The sequence below is a fragment of the Meles meles genome, chromosome 12 (genome assembly GCF_922984935.1).
Source record: "Meles meles chromosome 12, mMelMel3.1 paternal haplotype, whole genome shotgun sequence".
Classification (NCBI taxonomy): Eukaryota; Metazoa; Chordata; class Mammalia; order Carnivora; family Mustelidae; genus Meles; species Meles meles.
The window spans coordinates 33,751,334-33,774,670 of record NC_060077.1 but is presented as its reverse complement, the minus strand read 5'-3'; the positions used below and the strand labels follow the sequence as shown (position 1 = coordinate 33,774,670).

General features: G+C 49.6%; 1 protein-coding gene across 7 annotated transcripts in view; it reads left to right on the top strand.

The window, feature by feature from the left end:
* Nucleotides 1-5,164: 5,164 nt before the first annotated feature.
* Nucleotides 5,165-23,337, top strand: part of LDLRAD4 (low density lipoprotein receptor class A domain containing 4) — a 431,068-nt gene continuing 412,895 nt past the window's right edge. For 2 of the 7 annotated variants that reach the window (XM_046024300.1, XM_046024299.1), the window contains exon 1: nucleotides 5,165-5,327. The gene's annotated coding sequence lies outside the window, so the exon portion shown is untranslated. Of the gene's footprint in view, nucleotides 5,328-5,464; nucleotides 5,561-5,630; nucleotides 5,770-6,240; nucleotides 6,355-23,337 lie in introns of those variants that run through there. The other 5 variants (XM_046024293.1, XM_046024303.1, XM_046024298.1 and 2 more) reach the window with 5 other exon arrangements.

The following is a 23,337-nucleotide window of genomic DNA, read 5'->3' as shown; positions in this document are numbered from 1 at the left end:
GAAAGACTCGACTGGCTTGTTTGGGGCAAGAAGTCTCAGCGCTGATTTGGCGGTTGAGGACTGGCTGACCAGATATACTACAGTTCAGGTCAAGGAGATGAAAGTTTTCTAAGTTTCCCACGTTTGCTGATGGGGGCACCCAAGGCAGGAGTGGCTCCATCTTGGGCCCTAGAAATTTATTTGAACCCCTGGAATCCCATAGGAAGAGAATTCTAACATGGATTCAGCATGGCTAAAATGTCAGGGTCCAAAATCACAAAGACAGAGAGCCTGTCTTTGCTGGAAGGGAAAAGGGCTAAAGAAAGCTAATATGTATGGAATACATTTTGGGCCAGGTACTGTGCTAAGCCCTGAACTTGATAGCTAGTACCCTGGTAGGGAGCTGCCTGGACCAGGTTTAGGGAAAGCGATGGAATAGGGTGGGGTGGCAGCAACCATTTTACACCCAACTTGTGGTCCTGGGTCACATCCCCAAGGCCCAGGGAGGTATTAGTGAGCCCTGAGATGCCCTGCCCCTGTGTGGGTTACTTGTGGGCCACCTGGGCGCCAGATGAGACAGAAGCCAGGGCAGAAGCTGTGGGCTGCTGTGACCTTAACAGACGGAAGGGATTTTACTATACTTGAATAGCTGTAAATGGTTTGAAACTACACGTGTCATTACTTAGGAATGGTTCCACCATTTCTTTTTAAGATTTTATTTATTTATATATTTTTTGAAGTAATCTCTACACTGAACGTGGGGCTTGAATTTACAACGCTCTGAGATTATTGCAGGCTCCATGGAATGAGCTAGCCAGGTACCCCATTGTTCCATCATTTTTGTGAACCGATGTACAGACACTATACAGAAGAATGTTTGGATGGGTAATCTTCGAAATAGTCATTTACATTTTTTTCCTGCTGTATTTCTCCTTTGCCTTCGCCCCACCCCCTTCTCTTCAAGGAGAAAGAACAGATACTGGTTTTGTTTTTGTTTTTTTGGGGGGAGAGTATTGCAGCAAGGCTGAAAGCGGAAGTTGCCTGCAAAACGTTTTCCTTTCTGTCTCCGATGATTTTAAAGTGGAGGGGAGAAGAACATTCCACCCTCAAATATGCCTCTTTGGCATAAGAATTATTTTAGGCTGATTATTATTTTTTTAAAACAGCAGGCATGAGAGAAGCTCTGAAAACCAAGCAGAAGTTACCCTTTTGTATGAGACATTTACACGTAGAAGGGAAATCTCCGCTTGTAAGGGTGTCTCCCTCTGTACTAGGAAGAGAAGGGTGACTCTGAGTCTCCACCTTTTCGCAGTGAAGAAGGCAAGGACTTAACTATGCATAACAACTCTACCCTGTTTACTGCGCTTTTCCTGGTCACCGTCCATCCCTGGTCTCCAGGTACCTACATCTTTTATCTTTAGTGGAGATATTATTTAAGAGCATGGCTTGGGCCATTTCAGAGAGTTCCTCAGTTTTCTTGGGTCTCTTGCATGGACATGGAGGGTGGCATGTTACTAAATTTTTGTTTTTCTCTCATTAATCTATCTTTTTATTACAAAAGCGTCTTAGCTAAGAACCTAGAAGGGTCGAGGGAAAATTATCTTCCTCCCACACAAAACCTACACCCGTAGAAAAGTAAAATTTGTGAGTCCTGGAGCAGTGGGGAAGGTAGCATCCCAAAGGAGGTAATCTGTATGTAGATGGGGACATGGCCAACTTCACTACAGACCCAATGAGGTAGGAATTATTATCTCTGGTTTACAGACTGAACTCTGAGACAGACTGATGGTGCAGAGTGACATGAGGAAACATGCCTATGACATCATTGAGAAATACGGGACAGATCCTTGTCTCCTGGAGCTGAGCTCATCCATGGATTCTGGTCCTAAGTATTTATCCAGACTGGGACTCTCACTTCCCCAGCAGAAACTGCAGTGCAAGCTTTTTGTTCTTACTTCCTCCTCTCCATCTCTTGTTTTTTTTAAATACTTTTTATTTTTTTAAAAAGATTTCATTTATTTATTTGACAGACAGAGATCACAAGTAGGCAGAGAGGCAGGCGGGGGGTGGGGGGCGGCGAAGCAGGCTCCCTGCTGAGCAGAGAGCCTGGTGCGGGGCTCGATCCCAGGACCCTGAGATCATGACCTGAGCCAAAGGCAGAGGCTTTAACCCACTGAGCCACCCAGTGCCCCTCCATCTCTTATTTGAATTCAAAAGTACAAAGTGTAGTAAGGATCATTTGAGATAGGTTAAGTGTCATTGAAATGTTATGCATGAGCTCAAAGTAACAGAATTATGTTCTCTGATTCACATGTATTTTGTGGTCAGTTGGGGCCCTCAGAATCTTTTTTTTTTTTTCAACATTTGTTCATTGTGGTGTCTAAATGTGGTGTCTCTCCTGATGGGATGAGGGCTCCCAAATGTGGAACGATGATCAGGGTAGAAGCTGGTGACACTAGCAGTGAAGGACTTCATCTGAGGCAGAGCAAAGGAGATAGGGGTTTACTGACTATACTGCAAGGGAGCACTGGGCAGGATAGCAGAGGAAAGGCTGTCTGCAAGGAGGCAGTGGGTAGGTGCTGTTTTTCTTGGGGGGGGGAGGGTCAGAGGTGGAAGGAGAGAGATAATCTTAAGCAAGCTACGCCCAGCGTGGAGCCCCATGAGGGGCTGGATCTCACAACCCTGAGATCATGATGTGAGCCAAAAATCAAGAGTAAGATGCTTAACTAACTGAGCCACCTAGGTACCCCATGCGTGGGGGACGGTTTATAAAGGGGGAAGAGGAAGAGACAGCAAAGTATGGAACTTTCCCTCTTTTAGCAATTGTGCCTGGTGGTGGTAAGTAGCCCATTGGTCAGATAGGCTCATGGCGATTTTGAGCTGGGGGTCACCTAATGGACCTGTGTGTATTCCACCAATTGGTTGCTGAGGGCCCCTTCTATACTCCATTGCTCAAGCCTGCTTGCCTAAAAGCAGACTCCACATCATGTTTGCCCTTCCTATTTTTGTCTGTTTAGATGACTGATCTTCTGTGGAGTAAGTGTTGTTGGTATATAACGAACAACAGGTATAATGTAATTGGAAGTATACCGAGAAAGAATTCTCATGTCCCACTCCTTGAAACCAAGAGTCAGATGCTTAGCTCCACCGAATGAGCTAGCCAGGTACCCCATTGTTCCATTATTTTTGTGAACTGATGTAGAGACACTATACAGCAGTGTTTCTCGTTTAGAAGGAAAAAGTCATTTCTCTTTCTGCCCCAAGAGGGCAAGAACAGTTTCTTCAACCCCAGAGCACCTGAGCTGCTATTTGTGTGGTATACGTTCATGATCAGGAAATACAAACTAGTAAGTGTATGCTTGTCACGTTCTGATAACCTGTATTAAACACTTAGCTCATTGCTCATTTAATAAAAGTTTGCCCTAGCAGCCAGATTTACAGTTGTCTCTGTAGTCTAAATGCACCTCTGTTGGTCTGGGATCTGGCCATTCTTCTGGCAGAGAACAGATGCTACCCATTGCTGCAGGGGCTGAGTTTAACTGAACTGGATGTCAAAGCTACCGTAGGTAGATGGCAGTATGGTTCAATTCCCCACTTCCTATGTAGCCAGTTAGGAATTTTAAACCCATCTCTGTGGTCCGCTGTCAAGTTACTAAATCTTTTAGAGCCTCAACTTTCTCATCTGTAAAATGGGAAAGCATTGGCTGCCCCAGTTATTGTATTAAATAAGACAATCTACTTAGTAGGGGACTTGACACAATAAATGGAGACAGATCAAATTCTATGCAGCAATTACCATGAGAGTAGTAGAGAGTGGAGAGCTCTTTAAAGAAAGCTGAATTAAGCCAACATTTCACTAACTAAAATGTTACTGACAAATTATTCATCGGTTTCAAAAGATTTTCTTCTCTGACATTATGGGAAGTTGAAAATTAATTTAATTAGCTGCACCTCTCACAGATCCTGCCTGAAACCCCAGGTTAGAGTATTTTGGTATGTCTGCAGGGGGTTTACTTTGGGCAGAGGGGAATAATCTAATTTTGGCGACTGTAATAAAACTGGGTTAAAATGCCATATGCTAGGGCAGTACCCAAACTCCTTGGCAGTCAATGCTATTACTTCTGGAGGACAAAATGCATACATATTGCCTGCACTCAGGCGGAGTTCAAGTCCTAAAGGGCCTTCAGAGGAGGAGAGATGTAGGTCCTTCAAGGAGAAAGGGTCGTAACAGGAAGAATCCAGCTAGCTTTCTAGTAGGTAGACATTGCCCTCATAAGGGACCGGGAATCTTTAAGGGGGGTGACCACGTGGGGTCAGGAGCAGCCCGGTGGGGCTGGCTCAGGGAGGATTCATCGGTCCCACTACGTGTCCTGCAGCCCTACTGTGTGTCTCTGGACTGGTGCCCAAAGGTCTGCTGCCCATTGTGCGCACGGAACAAGTCGGCCTGCTCTCCCGAGACCATCCTTAGCCAGCCAGCCTCGGCAAGCCGGCTCCTCCCGGCAGGCCAGTCAGCCAGCCAGCCGGCCAGCCGTCTCTCCGCACTTGGAGTTCCCTGTCCGGCCGGCGGTGGGCGCGCGCCCCACGAGGCCCGAGCCCGCCGCCTTGTGTTGAGCCGGCCGGCCTCGCCGAGCCTTGGGGTCCCGCGGCCTCGGCGCCCGCACGCCCCCAGCTCCGTGCACGCAGCCTGCAGAGGTTGGTGCGGCTCGCGCACTCCAGGTCGAGACCGGCCCACCCGCCGGCAGCACGGCGGCCCCCGCCGCCCCCGCGGCCTGGCCGCAAGCCGGGTCCCCGCCGCAGAGGGGGATGGGGAGGGAGGAGAGACTGGAGGAGTTGGAGACAGACACAGCCTCGGCGAGCACAGTTACGGCTGGAGACAGACGGCGGCGGGAGGCGGAACACTCCCCCCCTCCGGCGACGGGAGGCGGGACACCTCCCCCGGCGGCTGCAGCACCGTCTCCCTCCTTCCCCCCTCCTCCCGGAGGCTGCGGGCCGGGCCCGGCGGGACAGGCAGGCGATTGCGGCTGGCCCTGCCCGCCCCGCGCGCCGCCGCGGCCGGCCGGGGATCCCCTGCGAGCCGGGGAGGAGCCGCCGCCGCCGCCGCCAGACAGGCTGCGAGTCTCTGGGAAAGTGAAAGGGGGGCGGGGAGCGCGGGGGAGGCCCGGGGGTAAGGTCCCCGGCTCTTAAAGAGACCCGGCGCACCGCGCCGCGCTCCCCGCCGACCCGCTGCGCGCCCCCCTGCCGCGGCGGCCCCGCATCCCGCGCCCCTCCCCCGCGGCCAGCAGGGCCGGTGGCCCGGCGGGCTGCAGTGCGGGCGGTCTCCCGCCTCTGCTCCGGAGGGACGGCCGCAGGTGAGTGCAGATCTGAGGTGGCTGTTGTGGTCTCGGCGTCTGGCCCAAGTTCAGCGCGGCGCTGGGGCGGGAAGGGGGGAGGCTGGGGAGGGCAGGGGGCGGAGGACGCGGGGACAGGACGCTCCGGGAACGGGACGTTCGCGAGCCTGCGCCGTCGGCGGGGGCCGGAGGGAGCTGTGCAGCCCCGTGAGTCCTCCCCAGACCGGCGAGTCCCCCGGAGACGAGTTCTCCAGGTCTGAGGCTGTGTAGCCCGTGGGCACGACGGCGTTCTGGGGCGCTCGCCCGGGGCGCGTGTGGGTAGGGCGACCCGGCACTCCGAACCGAGGCGCCGCCGCCTCTGCTTGTGTGCTCTGCTGGAGGAACGCTGCCGACCTATTTCTCGGTGCCCGCGCGGGGTGTCCTGCGGTTGCGGGACCTAATTCTGCACCGCGGGGAGGCGGGGGTAAGCGCCGCGGTAACTGCCCAAACTGAGGTCTCGGTTCCCTGGGGCCTGTCAGCGAGCCACTGTAGGCGGTGGGGGGGAAGGACTGGAGGTCAGCGGGAAGCGGGAAGATCGTGCAGGACCTTGCTGGGGAGTTTGCGGGAAGGAAAAGGGGCGGGAGCGGGCAGTACTCTGAACCCTGCATCCCGCTGCTGGACAGCCCGCAGCCCGCGGCTCCGCACTCCCGGACCCCGCAGGTCGCGCCCCGCGCCCCTGGGGCCCGTCTCACCCGGCGTCTGCCCGGGTCCCCCAGCGCGCGTTGACGTCGGTCGCGGGGCCGCCTGCAGCTCCCGGTATTGGCTGGAAGTCGATTGTCTCCCGGCGGCTGCTGTTACACTCAGGCTGGGTCTCTGAGCCCCGGAGGAAGCTGGCGTGTGTTGAATTTCTCTTTGACCCTTCACGGTGAAATAAACAGGAAACGACGAGCACCCAGCCCGGGCTCAGCTCTTGCCTTTGTTGTGGGGTCCTCTTTGCACAGTGACGAGGAGGCGTCCCTGGGACCCCTGCCGGGTGCGCCGCCCGGAGTGGCATTGGGGGGCGAGCCCTGTAAGTACGCGGCTGGAAGACAGTGGGCTCGATTCAGGTTAATTTGCTGGGGTGGTGGAGAGGGTATTTGCTTGTTTCAAAACTTTTTTTTTTTTTTTTTCCATTGGAAAAGGAAGACTTGGCTTCCCGTTGAGGCAGAGATTTTCAGGGGGACGACACGGAGCGCGGTGGGTGGGTGGCACCTGGAAAAGACGCGTCAGTCAGTGCCCTGGTTCCCGGTTTAGCTGGCGGGGCACCGTGCAGCCGGTCCGAACAGCGAGAAGCCCTTCTTGCTCCTAGCCCGGCACAGGAATGATTGCTGAGTGACACTGGCCACATAAGCTAGCTTAATTTTTGTTTTCCCCAAAGAGTCTTTTAATTAGCTAGAATTGTGTAATTTTGATTTGCTTTTCTCTTTCTCTGTGTCCCATCTATTACCTTCTCTTTCTTTGCAATTACTTTGGCTTCGATATCCCCAGGCCCTACTTAAAGTTCAGGGCTGCTTTCTACAATGTTAATTAATTACTGTGATAAATATTCATTGATGACCTACTGTGTGCTAGGCATTGTAGGCTGTGAGGTGAGATAAGCTATTAGAGGATGTTGAGTCTGAGAGTTACTATAAGTAAGTTTCTTGCAGTGGAGGTGGGTAGAGATGGTCAGCAGCCTTGGTTCTTAAAAATATATGGGTCCCATGGCTGGCATGGAGGTTGGTGCCTTCCTTTATGGCTAGTACTAGGAAACCTCCCTTTAAGGTGGCCCTTTCCACTTATTTGGCTAGCCAAGAAAGATATTCTTCCACTTGTATTTTGCCTGAAGCTTCTGGACTGAGCTTTGCATTGACAAGGAATGTTCTGTAGAAACTGCCATTGCATCAAGCCATGTTCTGCATTTTGTGTGTGACTATTTAGTTCTTTCTAGTATTTATATTGAACTTCCTGTCATCTGTATATCTGTCTTTGTGCTCTGCACAGTTCTCTTGCAACATATTCTTTATGTTTGGTAAAGGATCATAATGTCAAATTTGAGTCATTACATAGACGAACGAATAGATCTGAATATTGCCCATCCCATGCACATTTACTGAATTATAATATTTGGTTTCCTATCAACCCTTGAATGCTATTTGATGGCCCTTGCATAGCAGTGCTTTTTACAACATGGGTAAATGCCTCATGATCTTTGAAAGCTTCATTCTTTTAAGAGCTTCACTTTGCAATTGACATTGAACACACTGTTAGGAATTAGGGCCAAGACTGTAAATGCCGGTTAGGATGTGCTGTAATGGAGTTGTAGCTCCTTCCTCCCTTGTTTTAAAAGACCCTTTTAATTTCTTAACATTCTTCTGTTGCCCTTGGAAGAGTTTGCCATCACTGGCCATGGTTCTAGTTCATGTAGGTTTGTATTTACTATGGAGAAGACTTTTCCCACAGGGTTTTAGGACTGTCTCTTGAATCCTCCTGGAGGCTTGGTTTGCATGACCACAGTCCTGCAGAGGAATCCAGCCAGTGCCACCTGCTTATTAAGGGATTTTGTACCAGTTTGTTGGCACATGATTTGAGAATCAAAGCCCCGTACCCTCCCCACCTTTCCTCGCCCCCTGCGGTAGTATATACATACATAGACAAATATTTCCCCCCAACGGCTGACAGTGTTCTAAGAATAGTTTTCTTGCCTGGTGCGCTGGGAGCAAGGACCCATCTGCAGAGGTGTTTACAGTTTGGGACTGTGCTGTAGTCTTGGTTGACTTAGCAGCCTGCCAGAGTAGCCTTGTAGCTCATGGGACGCTGTCTGTTTTTCATCTGGGCTGCTGGAGGGGCAGTTCCCAGCTGGACAGGGCATCAGAGAGAGCTAAGAATGACTTTTGCTCTATGAGGGTAGTTTCTGTCCTGATGTCAAGCAGAGACCCTTAAGGTCCGTCTGGATCCCTTTGCCGTCACCCAGCTGTCAGTCACCCATGGTGTAGGCTGGAGAGGACTGCTCTGTGTAAACCCAAGCACTGTCAGGGCTGGGGCAGGGACACTTGGTTGTGACGCTTGCTTGTCCAATCTCTCTGGTAGTTCTTGCCCTATTTCTTCTCATGTTTAATCATCGAGACTTATGGAGTTTCTATGATGTGCCTGTCCTTCTGGGTGAGAGTTAGTAGAGAAGAAAGAAAACTCAAGGAGCAATAACTATAAAAAGATTATTCCATATTAACCTGGAAGGTTTTTAGAAATGTTAAACATACTTGATTTAGACACAGAGTTATTAAATACAAACAGTAGCAAAATTGCCCTGTAGTCCCATCTTGCCCTTTTGTCGCTTCTTCCTCTTTCTCCCTTCCTCCCTCTAGTCCTTCCTTCCTTCCTTCCTTCCTTCCTTCTTCCTTTCCTCCCTCCCTCCCTCCCTTTCTTCCTATCTCAGAAAACTCTTCTGGAAGCCATTATTTTCTGGTGTCAAGAGTAACTTTCTGCCTACATGGGATTCTTTAGTCTAGAATAATACCTTGACCTATATTATGGGTGTGCATGGAACGTGAGTCTTAAGTTTTAAAATAGGAACATAAAGTTTCTGTCTACTATTTGCAAATTTAGGCCTCAAGACCTGCCACTTTTTTAGGGAAATTGTGTGTGTGTGTGTGTGTGTGTGTGTGTGTGTGGTGTTATTCGTTTCACTGTTAGGCAGCTGCAGTGAACAGCCCCCCAGAACCTGTACCATTAATTGCTACAGAAATATTGGATTCCTATTCCCAGTGACTATTGTTTTTTCCTCTGTCATAGGAGGAATTGAAAATAATGTTTGTGTTGTCTCATATCCATGTGAGATGGATTGTTTTTCTTTGAATTTCCACTAAAAATGGCACTTTGGCCTTTTAAGCTGTTTTTGTGAGGACTTTTCTTTCCACTAGGCTTGTTTTCCAGATAGGTCTTGGAAATTACGAAGAACATAGCTATAATTTCTCTCTTGATTGGCAGCTGAGAGCTTTCCCGAACAAAAATAAGGCTACACTGTGCCAAATGGTTGACTTTTCTAGAATAAAAACTCTAAAGGGTATGCAGAAAGTCCTCTGGTTAATATATTGGCATTCCCAGAACCCACTAAAACTCCGGCAGCCTGCCAGACACCACTTAATGAGGACGCAGAATGTCTGGCTCAAATCCCCACGAGCAGAAGGGGGTGGGGAGCTGATGTCCACTCCCTTTATTAATTTTTAATGACTGTACTTTTGTTTTGCAGATTTTGCTCTGTACCCCCCTCAACACTGACCCCCACCACATCGTCCCTCCCCCCATCCGTTTATTTACTCATTTACTTGGCATCGGAAAAAATGTTGAGACTTTCCAAGGTTAAGAATCCTGCTGAGGGATCACTTCTGTTTGTGTAGGTGCTTTTGTCGTTGCTTTTCTTTCTTTTTCTCTCTTCTCAACCCTTTTTCAGACAGGGAAGAGAGAGAAGGAACAGAAAAAGAGATGACAAATTTCTTTCTATTTTTTTTTTAATGATGCTTTATTGTCTGCTGGAAGAGAACCATTTACGAAACTTTAAGTTTGTCAGACAGTTTATATGACAGTGCAAGTTGGTGCTTGCCAAGTTCCAGACAGATTGCTAATGTTACATGACAGGGATAAATGAATTACCGCTGTCTGCAACACGCTTGCACTGCAAACGCGCTCTGGAGCCGGCGTCCGGGCGCTGCGCACCCAGGGAGCCTGCTGGCTGTGCAGCTGGGAGGAAGGCCTCTCTGCCTCTTGCCTAGAATTCTGTGACTTGGTTCGGAAATGAAAAGGGTGTGTCTCTCGCTTTTATTTTTGGCAGGACTGCAGGATAGCAGAATGGACGGAACAGCTGTGTGTCCTTCGCGTCACTGGGCAGCTCTGCCCCCTTGCCCTGCCCTTCCCCTCCCCCTCTGGCCTCACCACATTCTTCCCTCTGCACCAGGGAGCATGGCACCTAGCCTTCCTCCTAGGGACCTGCTGCGGACAAAACTAAACGTTGTTCTCAGCTGCTCAGGCCTTCAGTGTTCCCGAAGCCAAGTTTCAAGCTGTTTACAGTTGCGTTCTTTCTGCAGGTGCAGACATTGAGAACAAATTGTCTGAGATAAGTGTGTGTGTGTGTGTGTGTGTGTGTGTGTGTGCGCGCGCGCGCTGCCCTGGGAGGGGGCAGGGTGGCACTCCTTGGGCATAATGTACTTTCATCTCTGGCAATTTGGATAGTCAGCTGGCAGAGTGACAGGTGTAATGAACTTAATGGTCTTGCTCTAGTTGTTAGCGGACACACCGCTCATATTACAAAGCCACCTCCTAAGTTGGGCCCCTGCCAAATGACTTGCTCTTCTCCTTGCAGACGAGATTCAGGGCCTGGACTACTCCAGTGACGTGAAGGTCAGGAATTAGGTGGGTGTGAGCAAACATCTGTGTGTCCTCATCCACATGGTCCCTAAATGGACCTCGAAATTCTCTTCAAAGTAAAAGCGTTGATTCATCTCGCAAAAAGGATGTGTCCCATCCACCCTCGGCCGGTCAGTCCTCCGTGAACGGTGTGGCAAGGGACCCTCTGTGTAGGTGTGTGGACTCCTTGTCCCCTGGGGTTTGCAGAATGGCAGGCTTCCTGCTGGGCCTTGTCAGTTCCCAGCCGGCCACCGGCCAGTGATCTCCAGAGATGGTCCCGGCCTGTGGCTGGTGGAGGCTCCACTGGGCATTGTTTTCATTGTCTGGGGCCCCAAGGGCCTGCAACCTCCCCAGAGATGGGGAGGGGATTTCCATAGTAAAATTTCACAGCTTCCAGAAAGCAAGAGTGGAGAGTCCACGGCAGGAGGCCAGGCTGCTTTTGGAAGGGCTCCTGGACCTCTGGCGGGCCCGCCTCCACTAGGGCACTTGGTCAGAGAATAGTAGCCGCGGTTCCAGACACTTGCAGAGTGCTGACTGTATGCCAGGCTCTTCTTAGTGTTGCACATATATGAACTAATTTCGTCCTCGGTGCAGCCCTGTGACATCTGGACTGCTCCGTCCCCAGCTTGCAGGAAGGCAGCGAGAAGCCTGGGAATGACCCAGAGTCTCACCTCTTGTAAACAAAGGGTGGGGTCAGACACAGCCCAGGCGTTCTCTCACTTGGGGTCTGGGCTGGGACTCCAGGCCACCCGAGGTCAGCCCCCAAGCCAGAAGTTCTTCATCAGGGACCTGTTGGTGGAGCTGGGTGGAGGAGGACAAGTTGGGTGGAGGAGGACGGTGCCCTTTCTCTCTGTTCCCGGTCCCGGAACAGGTCCCAGTGACTGCTCAGCCAGCAAGCGCCTTTTTTCTTCCTTCCTGCTTTTATCTGTGGCTCTGATTATGCCCCCCCACCCCCACTGCCATTCCCCATTCTTCTTTCTAGCCTCTGCTTCCTGGGCGTGTCACACTGGTGACAAGGCTGTTGGTGGCTTTGTTTTGTCCACCTCAAACCTTGAGTCCCTCAAGGCAGAGGAAGTGAAAATCAGCAGCAGGGTTGTTGGCTGAGGTACTCTGCACCATTCCTTAAAAACCTCTTCTGTTAGTCTTGTCTGGGTGTCCGTGGTCGGAGCGTTAGGACCTGTTTTCTGAGGGGCGGACTGAGGCCAGTGGAGGAGAAGCCTTCTGTCTGCTGTGGGTCTTGTGGGGCTGGGGGGAGGCTGAATGAGGCCATCCTGGGTGTTTGTTCACTCAGAAGGATCCAGATCATCTAGTACATAGAATGCTACTGATTTCATTTCCCTTTGCTTCCCGCATTTGGGAAAAACAAAACAAAATCATAATATCTTTAAGAGTCTCTATTTTGATTCATGAGGGCATAGATTAATCAACCACACGTATTGATGTGTCCTTCTTAAGAAAGAGTGTCCGTTTTGGACAAACCCAAATGTTTGGGATTACAGCAAGTTCTTAGGTGATGCAGGTGCCCTTGGGCCTGGCAGAACAGCCCCTCAGCTCTTTGCAAGCCCACGGCAGTGGGGCAAGAACGGGAATCCATGGTAGCCCCTGAGCCCAGCCAGGTGACTGGGGTCCCTGTAGAATGTATTATGGTGTCCACACGTTGTGGGGTACTGGACGTTCCTGTTCTGGTCTGTGCTCGGTCCTCCCCATCTCCACAGCCCCGAGCAACAGTGTTTTCACATGGCTTGTCCCAGACTGCATTAGTTTTCAGTTCCCCTGACATGCTCATCACAGCCTGTGTGGCAGGCTTTAGCCTTGCCTGTCAAGGCAGACATGGAGGCCTGGGTGCGCCAGCCGCCAGTCCAGCTCTGTCCACTCTAGTTGAACCTGACTTTTCATTCCATAGACTCTTATAGGCCTGTCTAAAACTATTCTCACAGATCTAGTCTCTGAAATTCTTTTTTTTTAAGGTTTTATTTATTATTTGACAGAGACACAGCAAGAGAGGGAACACAAGCAGGAGGAATGGGAGAGGGAGAAGCAGGCCGCTTGCTGAGCAGGGAGCCCAATGCGGGGCTCGATCCCAGGACTCTGGGATCATGACCTGAGCTGAAGGCAGACACCTAACAGACTGAGCTACCCAGGTGCCCCTGAAATTCTTTTTTTTCCTCCCTGATTATATTCTTATTGAGCATAATTAGAAACAAGGAAACCAAGAAGAAGAAAAAAGAAACAAAGAAGAAAATGAAAATAACTAAAATTGTCTTTGATTTTACTACTTTTAGAAGACCTCTGTTAGTAGGTTAGTAGATTCTTTCCAGCCTATAAAATTATATGTAGAACGTATGTAACATTTTCAGACTTTGTATTTTACCATGAACATTTTTTCATGTAATTTAAATATTCTCCAAAGATACCACTGCTGATAACTATAACATTCTACTCTATGGTTATATTGTTATTTTTTTTTTAAATATTTTGGGACATTGAGGATTTACCAGTTTTCTGTATTCTAAATGATACTGAGTTGTTCATTTTGATTACATCCTTTGATAGATTCCTAAAGGGGAGGATTGTGGGTATAAGAACTTTTAGAGGGTCTTCCAAAAGTATCACCAGCCTGCTTTTCAGAAAGGATGGGGGCATTTTGCACTCCCATAGACAAAAGGGTGGCTACACCCTTGCCAATGCTAGGTATTATTATTTAAAAAATCTTTGCAATTGGGCAGTAAATGTTATGATTACATTTTCCTTTCCATCTTTTTGTTATAAGAATCTAGTTTTAGGGGCTCCTGGGTGGCTCAGCACAGGTCATGATCCCAGGGCCCTGGGATTGAGCCCTGCATCAGGCTCCCTGCTTGGCGGGAAGCCTGCTTCTCCCCTCTCCCACTCCCCCTGTTTGTGTTCCCTCTCCTGCTGTCTCTCTCTCTGCCAAATAAATAAGTAATAAAATCTTAAAAAAAAAAAAGAAAGGAATCTAAGTCTGTATCATCTGGGTCATAAGTGAAAGAGTTTTGCTGTTTGCTAGAGTTTTGTTGTGGGCAAACACAGTGATTTAGTGGATGATCTCCTCAGGGAGGTATAAGATCTTCATGCTACTTTATTTTATTTTTTTATTTTTTATTTTATTTTTTATTTTTTTAAATATTTTATTTATTTGACAGAGAGGAATCACAACTAGGTAGAGAGGCAGGCAGAGAGAGAGGAAGAGCCAGGCTCCCTGCGGAGCAGAGAGCCCGATGTGGAGCAGAGAGCCCGATGTGGGGCTTGATCCCAGGACTCTAGGATCATGACCTGAGCCGAAGGCAGAGGCTTTAACCCACTGAGCCACCCAGGCGCCCCAGCTACTTTATTTTATTTTAAGATTTTTATTTATTTCTTTGACACAGAGAGAGAGATCACAAGTAGGTAGAGAGGCAGGCAGAGAGAGGGGTAAGCAGGCTCCCTGCTGAGCAGAGAGCCCTATGCGATGCGATGCGATGCGATGCGATGCGATGCGATGCGATGCGATACGATGTGATTCGATGCAGGGTTTGATCCCAGGACCCTGAGATCATGATCTGAGCTGAAGGCAGAGGCTTAACCCAGTGAGCCAGCTAGGAGACCCAATCTTTGTGCTATTTTAAACTTGAGATAAATTCTACTTAGGTAGGTTAAAGACACTAAATAATCTAATACATTTAAAAATAAAATTAGAGGATTTTATGGCCAAGGACTGCACCTGGTCCCTTCTCCCTCCCCCCAGTCCTCACCCTACCCTGTGGGGGAATTTGGGCTCACAGTGGAAGAGTGGGGGCCAGGAGAGAGATGGATTCAGTGGCCAGATGCTCGAACACGGTGTGACATCTCCTTCAGTCACTCCTTTCCCTTTCCAAGACTACTTTCTGAGATCATGCTCTTCCCTAGCCTTGTCCCCAAGGATGCCAACGTAGAACTCATCCCCTTATGTTTGACCTGAGGATTGCTACACAACACTTGACCTTGCCACCTCTGCGGAGGGCACTCCCTTCCTGCTTCCACAGGCTTGGCTGTTTGCTTCTGGCTGAGGCCTTTGCCCTTTTAGAGGCTCACACAACCATCAACAGCGTCTGGCTTGCTAAGCTGATTGCTCCCGAAGCTGGAGGGAAGAGGAAAATCATCTTAGTAGATTTCAATTAAGTAAAGAAAAGCAGTTTTGTTTTCTCCGAAAGGCAGCCTTTTCAGCTGGAAGGTTGGGAGTGGCTGGCCAGAGGGAAACCCATTTCACAGTCCTGGCTTGTGGAGAGGGAGCAAAACAGAAGCCCTGCATCTTTGGGGCCAGTCCCACAGAGCTGCTTGTGTTCACACTCACCTTTGTGTGTCTGTTTGTTCAGTGGTTTTGACCATGTTATGGGGTGCATGGTGGAAGTGCGCCCCATCTGGGGCATGCCGGGTGAGCAGTGGGCAGGGTCCTCGCCTCTGTGCTCAGGTGAGTGAGCCCTCGCACCTCAGGCATGGGTGGCGCCCAGCTCTGTGTGGGCAGTGGCCTGCATCTCTCCTCCGCTGGCCATGCAGTCAACCTCCTGCTGAATTCCAGGTGCAAATCCGCTCTTGCCTTGGCAGGTAGTGTGGACAGTGCCAAGGCCTTGGAGATGGAGTGTGCAGAAGACTGCCATTGGGTGGGAGGGCTGGTTGGTGGCCACCCGGGTGGTCCAACCATGAGGGGTCAGTCAGCACCTTTGGTGGGGGGGCAGCTTGTGCTGGGTGCCTTGTGGAAACTGGCTAGGAATGTCCCAGGGAGTTGCGTGCTAGTGATGTTATTGAATAGTTGACTGGAACATTTACTCAGGGCACTTTGGGTGATTGAAAAATACACCTTGTGTACCTTCCTTCTGTTTGCTGTTGGCTGATGTGTACGGGGGCTGACAAACTTTTGTTTAATTTGACCTCCCTGCATTTGGCTTGCTCCTTCAACAAAATGATAAAATGCCAGGATGTTTTTCTAGGAGGGACAGAGGGCCTTTTTGGACATAATGCATGCGTAATTTTAGAGGTGGGGGAGATGTTTACAGTTGGATGGTACAGTTGGGTGAATGTTTGTTCTCCTGCTCCTTCAGCTATTAAGATAAATACCGTACCCTTACAGAATTTAGCTTTCATCCTATTGGTGTTGAAAGGTGAGATTCAAAATCTTTACTTCTTGTACAAAATCTTCACTTCCTTAGTGTCCTCAAGCTAGGTCTTGGGATTTAAAAAATTTTTTCTTTTCATCTGAAGAATAATGTAAAAATATTAAATATTGTACATATACAGTCATAACTCCATAATTATGTAGAAAATTTAATCCAGAGAAATCATAATTGTTTTCTGATAAATACAGTTAGACATTAAATGGAGTTGGAGTTATTTAATGGAACTCCTAGTGCATTACTTTGCAATGTGAATGCATCCTTTTACTGATATCACATGGTTTATATATTAGATTTTAAAAATTGGGGCACATCTGTGTGCTTAAGGGGATGGCTTCCATTCTGACATCTGCCACGTGGCAGGCAGGCACCTGAGGAAGCAACGGTAGGGCAAGAACGTGGGGCTGAGCCCACTGCCTGCAGCACCCCGCTGTCTGCAGTGTGTGTAGAAAAGTCTTAGTAGACGTGTTGTAATGGTGCTGCAGTATAAAGGGTTGCTTTCCTCTGCCTCTCCTGGGTGTATCTTCTGGGCTCTTGTCTGACTGAGCCCTTGGGAGGCTGCGTGACTTTAGGAAGATCTGTTGGCCCTTCTCTAAAACAACTATCTGCCCACCTGTTAGGTTTTGAAGGGGATTAGGTAAGACAATGCAAATGCAAGCCAGTGGGGAGAGGCTAAGTGAACTAGTGAGTGCTCAGGAAATGGCCCTGTTATGAAGTCAGGTAAGTATTTGTGAGGCACCTGTCCAGCCTGCTGTGGCACAGACCCAGCTCCTGCCCTCTGGGGGACTTGGAGACTCAAAGACAAGGTAGACTACGTGTCCAGGAAGCACCCAGCAGCTAAGAGCCAGAGGTTTATAATCAGGTCTCTAGTTAAGAGTGGGAAACCCGGAGCGCCTGGGTGGCTAGTCCTTAAGTGTCTGCGTTCAGCTCAGGTCATGATCTGAGGATCCTGGGATTGAGCCCCGCATTGGGCTCCCTGCTCGGCGGGAAGCCTGCTTCTCCCTCTCCCACTCCCCCGCTTGTGTTCCCTCTCTCGCTGTGTCTCTCTCTGTCAAATAAATAAACAAAATCTTAAAAAAAAAAAAGAAGAAGAGTGGGAAACCCTATTTAAGCCATGAGTCAGGAAGGGCTTTGTATGTGAGAGAGTGAGATGGCAGGGTCTGATGGGCCTCTCTTCCCTGCTCCGTATTCTTGTGGAGCATTGTGATGCCCAGGCATTGGCTCTGTCCCCACACTGCTGGAAGGCAGGCGCCCACGTGGTTGCTGCACTGGGTGACTGGCCTGGCAAGTGCGTTGGTGGCACCAGGAGGTATGAAGGGCCCAGAGGAGTGAGGAGGACCTCTGGGTCTACTCTGGTCTGTCAAGGAAGACTTTGGGAGAGGATGACTCGGGGCTGAGACTTGGTGAAGAAACACAGTTTCGCCAGGTGGACAAGCAGGGACAGGGTGTTCACAGTCACTGGCTTCTGGGAGGCTAGATGCACTGGGCTCTAGAAGGCAAATACCAGGGTTTCAAACTTCTGTGTATAAGTGTATGCTACATTTTTACTGCAGTACCCGTGTGTTAATTTATAAATAAATACATGTGACCTGTGTGTGTGCTCACACTTTTTTGCTCATAGGAGTTTGTGCTTAAAAAATTGGGGCTCCTGGGCATCTGGCTGGCTCAGACAGTGGAGCATGTGACTCTTTGATCTCGGGGTTTTAAGTTCAAGCTCCACGTAGGGTGTAGAGATTACTTAAAAGTAAACAATTTTTTTTTTAAAGATTTTATTTATTCATTTGAGAGAGAGACAGAGACAGAGAGAGCACAAGCAGTAGAAGGGGCAGAGGGAGAGAGAAGCAGACTTCCTTCTGAGCTGGGAGCCCGATGTAGGGCTCAATCCGAGAACCGTGGGATCACGACCTGAGCTGAAGACAGACGCTTAACCGACTGAGCCACCCAGGCGCCCTGAGGATGGTGAAGTTCAGTTAATATGCCGAGGGGGTCGTGGGGGCCATGAGGGCTGCAGGGATAAGTAAACATGTGGTTCTTTTCTGGCTTCGGAGACTGTACATTATGGCTAGAGTTTTGAGTGTCGGACGCCTGGCAGTGTTAGTCAGTGAGGCAGCATGCCCAGAGAACGGACATCCGTGCTGATGGTTAGTGAGAGGGGCTCTCATGGGGGAGGGGTGCAAGGACAAGGGGGCTCAGGACAGATTTTGTAGGGGGAAAAAAGGCAGTTGACATGTGTGACATGTCGATGGGCAAGGACTGGAAGAGAAAGGTGTGCTGGAAGGGTGTGGATAAAGGCAGGGGAACCTGGAGGGGCATTTGAACACCAGTCCATTGTCACCGTCGGAGCTGGTAAACATTAGGCGTTGTCATTATCATTTTCGTTCTTGTGTCATGGCACTGATTAAGGTTGGCAAGACTCTTCTGTGGAGTCCTTCCTCCCATCTTTGCTGAGGGCCGAATGCACAGCCAGTAATGGTGAAGAAAAACAAGCCTGCTGGGCTTAATTTCCATATCTGTTTGTTTGCCCTGGGTACTCTGTCTTGACTGTGGTTTTTTAATACTCAGTATTTGTTCATATTTTACAAAATGCTTACATTTCCTCCTTGGTGCCGCTCATACCAGGAAGCCAGGTTTATCACTTCCACATGGTAACAATAATGCCTTCTATTTGCAAAACGTTTGTAACTTTTTAAAGCTCTTCACAGACAGTATCTCATTTCAGGTTCCTTGGCTTGAAGGAACAAATAATTAATGAAATGTACATAGAAGCGTCATTAACAGATTTGTTCCTTTTTCTTCTCTAATGTGGCCATTAGCTGAATGTAGAATTCAGACTGGAGTTTATTTTAATGTGCAAAACCTAATGGGAAAGAGATGCTCTGTCACTGTCCAAACCACATGGCAAGGTATTTTCTGCAGTTGCTGGGACCAAGGCTTTGCCTCTTGCTTGCTGGCTGGACACTCAGGTGACATAATTTTGAGAGATTAAGGTAGAGCACTCAAAATCCAATTCAAGAGTACAGCCAAACCACGCATCCTTTCTCAGAGGGATTGCGAAGACGAGATCTCACGGAAGTGAAGTGTGCTGGCGGCCTGGGTGGATGTTGGGAGCCTCCTCTTGTTTCTTTTCCTTTGGGAAAGGAAGGCTTGCTGGTGAGCCCGTTTTGGCACTTAAAAAGCAGCAAATCTAAAGTGTCCACCTGTTGGTTAGGGTGGAGCAGGTGCCCCGCACACCGTCTTGCTTGCTGAGAGTCCAGACAGAGCACTTGGGATCTCTGTCCTCTTGGGATTGAGCCCCACATTGGGCTTCCTGCTTGGCGGGAAGCCTGCTTCTCCCTCTCCCACCCTGCCTGCTTGTGTTTCCTGTCTTGCTGTCTCAATCTCTCTGTCAAATAAATAAATAAAATCTTTTTTTTTTTTTAAGATTTTTATTTATTTATTTGACAGACAGAGATCACAAGTAGGCAGAGAGGCAGGCAGAGAGAGAGGAGGAAGCAGGCTCCCCGCTGAGCAGAGAGCCCGATGCGGGGCTGGATCCCAGGACCCTGGGATCATGACCTGAGCGGAAGGCAGAAGCTTTAACCCACTGAGCCACCCAGGCGCCCCAATAAATAAAATCTTAAAAAAAAAAAAATCCTTGGCATGCCTGGGTGGCTCTGTTGGTTATGCATCTGCCTTTGGCTCAGGTCATGGTCCCGGGTCCTGGGATCGAGTCCGGCATCAGGCTCTCTGCTTGGCGGGGAGCCTGCTTCTCCCTCTGCCTACTGCTCCCCCGGCTTGTGCTTTCTCTTTCTCTCTTAACACATAAATACATGAAATCTTAAAAAGAAATCCTTTTCATTCCGAGCTGGGTCCCTTTGTCCTGGTTACATAAGGCTGCTCTGCGGCCTCAGCCCTCGACCAGCGCCTGGCCACCTGTGCCCAGTTTATGCCTCTACCTGTAGTGGCCCCTTCTCGCCACTCAGCTATGTACTGTCATGTGTGGCTCTGCTGCTGCCTCTGGGGTTGCCAAGTATACTGACCCCCTTCTTGTACTCCAAGTGGAAGTCCTTCAGGCCTCTGCTCATGCTTGCTTGGCAGTGTCCTGTCTCTCTCCTTCTCCACAACCTCAAGGGGTGCGTCCTCCTCTCCCTCCCCGAAACCACACGCGCGTGGAGCCTGCCTCGCCCCAGTACTCGATGCCTGCTTCTGCTGTCCTAGGCCCGTAACAGACACGGAGGCTGCAGCATCTGCTGGCTTTTCCCAGATCGGACTCCCACTGACGACGGTTTAGTTATCGTTCAATGTGGAGGAGGCAGATGAAGTGCTCTGTGATGTCCGTAGGTGATTCGTTGTCGTGATCAGTAAGGACTGAGGCTCAACTGGGAGCTGCGCACGGGGACTGGGGTGGAGAGCTGGTAGTGAACGGGCCCTGCCTCTGCGGAAGGTGTCTGCCTGGAAGGGCGGCGCTCACGGGAGGCGCTCTTCCCATCGCTTTGAAAGTGAACTTGTCTTCTGTACCATGGGAATATATTCTCTGCTGCTGGACAATAGAGTGATAACATGATCTGTTCACTTCATTGGCTTGTGTGTTGATTGCAAGGAGATGGCAAGATGGCAGGGAGCCCTTCTGGAGTTGACAGGGGAATGGCAAGCAGAACCCAGCGCAGAGTGAGGAGCTTTGGCACACCGGCTGAAGAAGCGAGCACTCTCTGGTTTGAAATACTCCTTTCCGTGACCTCTTTGCCACTGTCTCTGGGGCTGTTTCATTGACAGCCTTCTCTAGATGTGTCTGAGCCCATGGTCTCCCTACCTCTGTGATGTGGCCCTCCAGGCAAAGCCGCCGAGGAGGGCCAGGCTCAGAGCTGGTGTTCAGTGGGGTCTCTCCTTTATCTGTCAGTGGAGACGGTTTCTGCACTTCGAACTTTATACCCACATCTGGAAAGCTTAGAGGCAGGATTCTTCTGCACGTACTGAAATTGGTTGTACCACTGACCCTTGAACAACACAGGCTTGGACTGAGTGGGCCCATGTACATGGGGTTATTTATTTATTTATTTTTGGTAAATACCATACAGTGCTATAAATTAAATATATTTTCTCTTCCTTGTGATTTCCTTTTTAAAACAAAATTACTTATTTATTTAACTCATCCTGCACCCCCTGTGGGGCTCAAACTCATGGCCCCAAGATTGAGAGTTGCAAGCCCTACCAACTGAGCCAGATGTGGGCCCCTTTGTGATTTTGTTAATATCATTTTTTTTTCTGTATCTTACTTTATTTTAAGAATATGATGTATAGTACATGGGGCGCCTGGGTGGCTCAGTCGTAAAGCGTCTGCCTTTGGCTTGGTTCAGGGTTCCAGGGTCCTGGGATCGAGCTCCGCATCTGGTCCCCCACTCTCGGGAAGCCTGCTTCTCCCTCTCCCAATCCCCCTGCTTGTGTTCCCTCTCTCGCTGTCTCTCTCTCTCTGTCGAATAAATAAATAAGATCTTAAAAAAGAAGAATATATATATATATATGTATATATATAGTATATATAACATACAGAATAAGTGTTAATGAAGGCCAACAGTAGGCTATTAATAGTTAAGTTTTGGGGAGTCAGAAGTTAGAGATGGATTTTCGACTGTCCAGGGTTAGTACCCCTACTGTCTGCATTGTTCAGGAGTCAACAGTATATTTGCATAGGGATCTCAGCCCTGAGCCCTGAAGTCCAAACTCATATCTAACCGCCTGTCGGGCATCTCCAGTGTCCTTTGGGCATCTCCAAACCTGTGTCTAAAAATCATGTCCTGATTTCCACTACACCCATCCCCGTCATCCCTCTGGTTTCCCCCACCTGCCCTTCGCTGCATGGTAGCAGTAACATCATTCCGGTCTGCCCAGTGAGTCAGGTCACCCATCTTGGAGGCCTCCTTGACTCTTTTTTGTTTGTTTGTTTCGTCGTTCCCCTTATTCCATCAACAGATCCTCTTTGTTCTGTCTTCTAAGTTGGCCCCAAACCTGCTCACTTGTCACTGGCACGGCTGCTAGCAACTCAGTGTGTCCCTTCCCAACTCAGGCCAGAGTCTCCTGGCTGGCCAACCCCTGATCCTGCCCAGTACCCCAGGAGTCTGGTCTCAGCCCAGCAGCTGATGGGGGCTCTGGGGTTTGGCAGCCCTCCCTCTGCAACTCTTCCCCATGGGCCTTTGTGCTTGCTGTGCTGAAACTCCCCCCTTGAGGGCCACACATCTGTCCCCCACTCTGTTCAGTCCTCAGTCTGGTGACCCTCCTCAGGTGGCTGTCCCTGACCTTGGGCCCTGCCTGGACCCTGCCCCGGTTTTCTCCATCTGTTCACATGCTGGTTGTTACCCCCCACCCCCACCCCTGAAAAGTAAGTGTGGCGGGGTGGGGGGCGGGCATGTCGCTTTGACTCTTGTTCCCAGGAGGTGCCCAGCAGCAGCCTGGGGACCACGGTGCATGTGCAGGTGAACTGGGGTGGGGGGACAGGTCAGTGGGGGACATGGTGTTGCTGGGGTGAGCCGTGAGCTGTACTCCTTCCTGGGTGGAGCTACTTCTGGGTGCTGGGTGTCTCCCCCTCAGTTACCATGGGTCAGTTCAGACTTCAGTGCAAACAGAAAGTCCTGCCAGAAGGGCTGAAGTACAGCCACGGAAGGGAAAGAGGTGCAGAGAGGCTGGCACATCCCAGGCGACCTCATCGCCATCACCCCTCCCACTCCTTGCCTCCTTGGGCTTTTCTGCTCACCTGCATGAAAACTCTGTGTTACTGTTTCTTTCCAAAGCAAACTATCTGCTAGGAGCTAGGAGAAGCCATTGTTTCCCAGATAGGCTCTTGCCTTCCCTCTCTCCTCCTCCATTTAACTCGCTGGCTAAATAAATTATGGATGAATCAGATACTATTTCTATGTTTCGAGAAAATTGCTAAAACTGTAAAAGATCATCAGATTTATTCATTTTAGTAAAATCGTCATAGGTACACATTTTCTCTTCAGACAGCATGTCTCTATTATAATCTTGCTTTCCCTCAGCTGTTTTCTTCTGTTCTTGGGATCAGGAAAAGTTCAGAATGTAGAAAAATGGTCTGTGAATCTTTTTTTCCATCTTTTCACAGAAGACGGTCAAGTGTTTGACCGTTACCTGGAGGTCTGACTCATCTTCCAGACATCTGACTGTGCTTTTATTCTGGGATTAGGTACATCATCTTGAGTTTTGTTTTCTTGCCTCGGATTTAAAATCCACAAGGGTGTGAAAACTCAGTACCTCGTGGAACAAGGCAAAAAACCCCGAATGAGACAAATTCCAAATAGTGGCAAATAGTACAGCAGTTTATTTCTGCTAATGGTTCTTAGCTTGTGTGGTGTATCATTGCATGCTAGCCTTGCTTGTGAAGGAGATGGGCAGCCGTGGACGGATCAAGGTCTCTGCTTTGCAGGTTCTTCCCTCCCATCTGGACCATAACCTCTTCAGTCCTGCCTGACCCAGCACTGCACATGGCTAACCCCAGGTTGGGT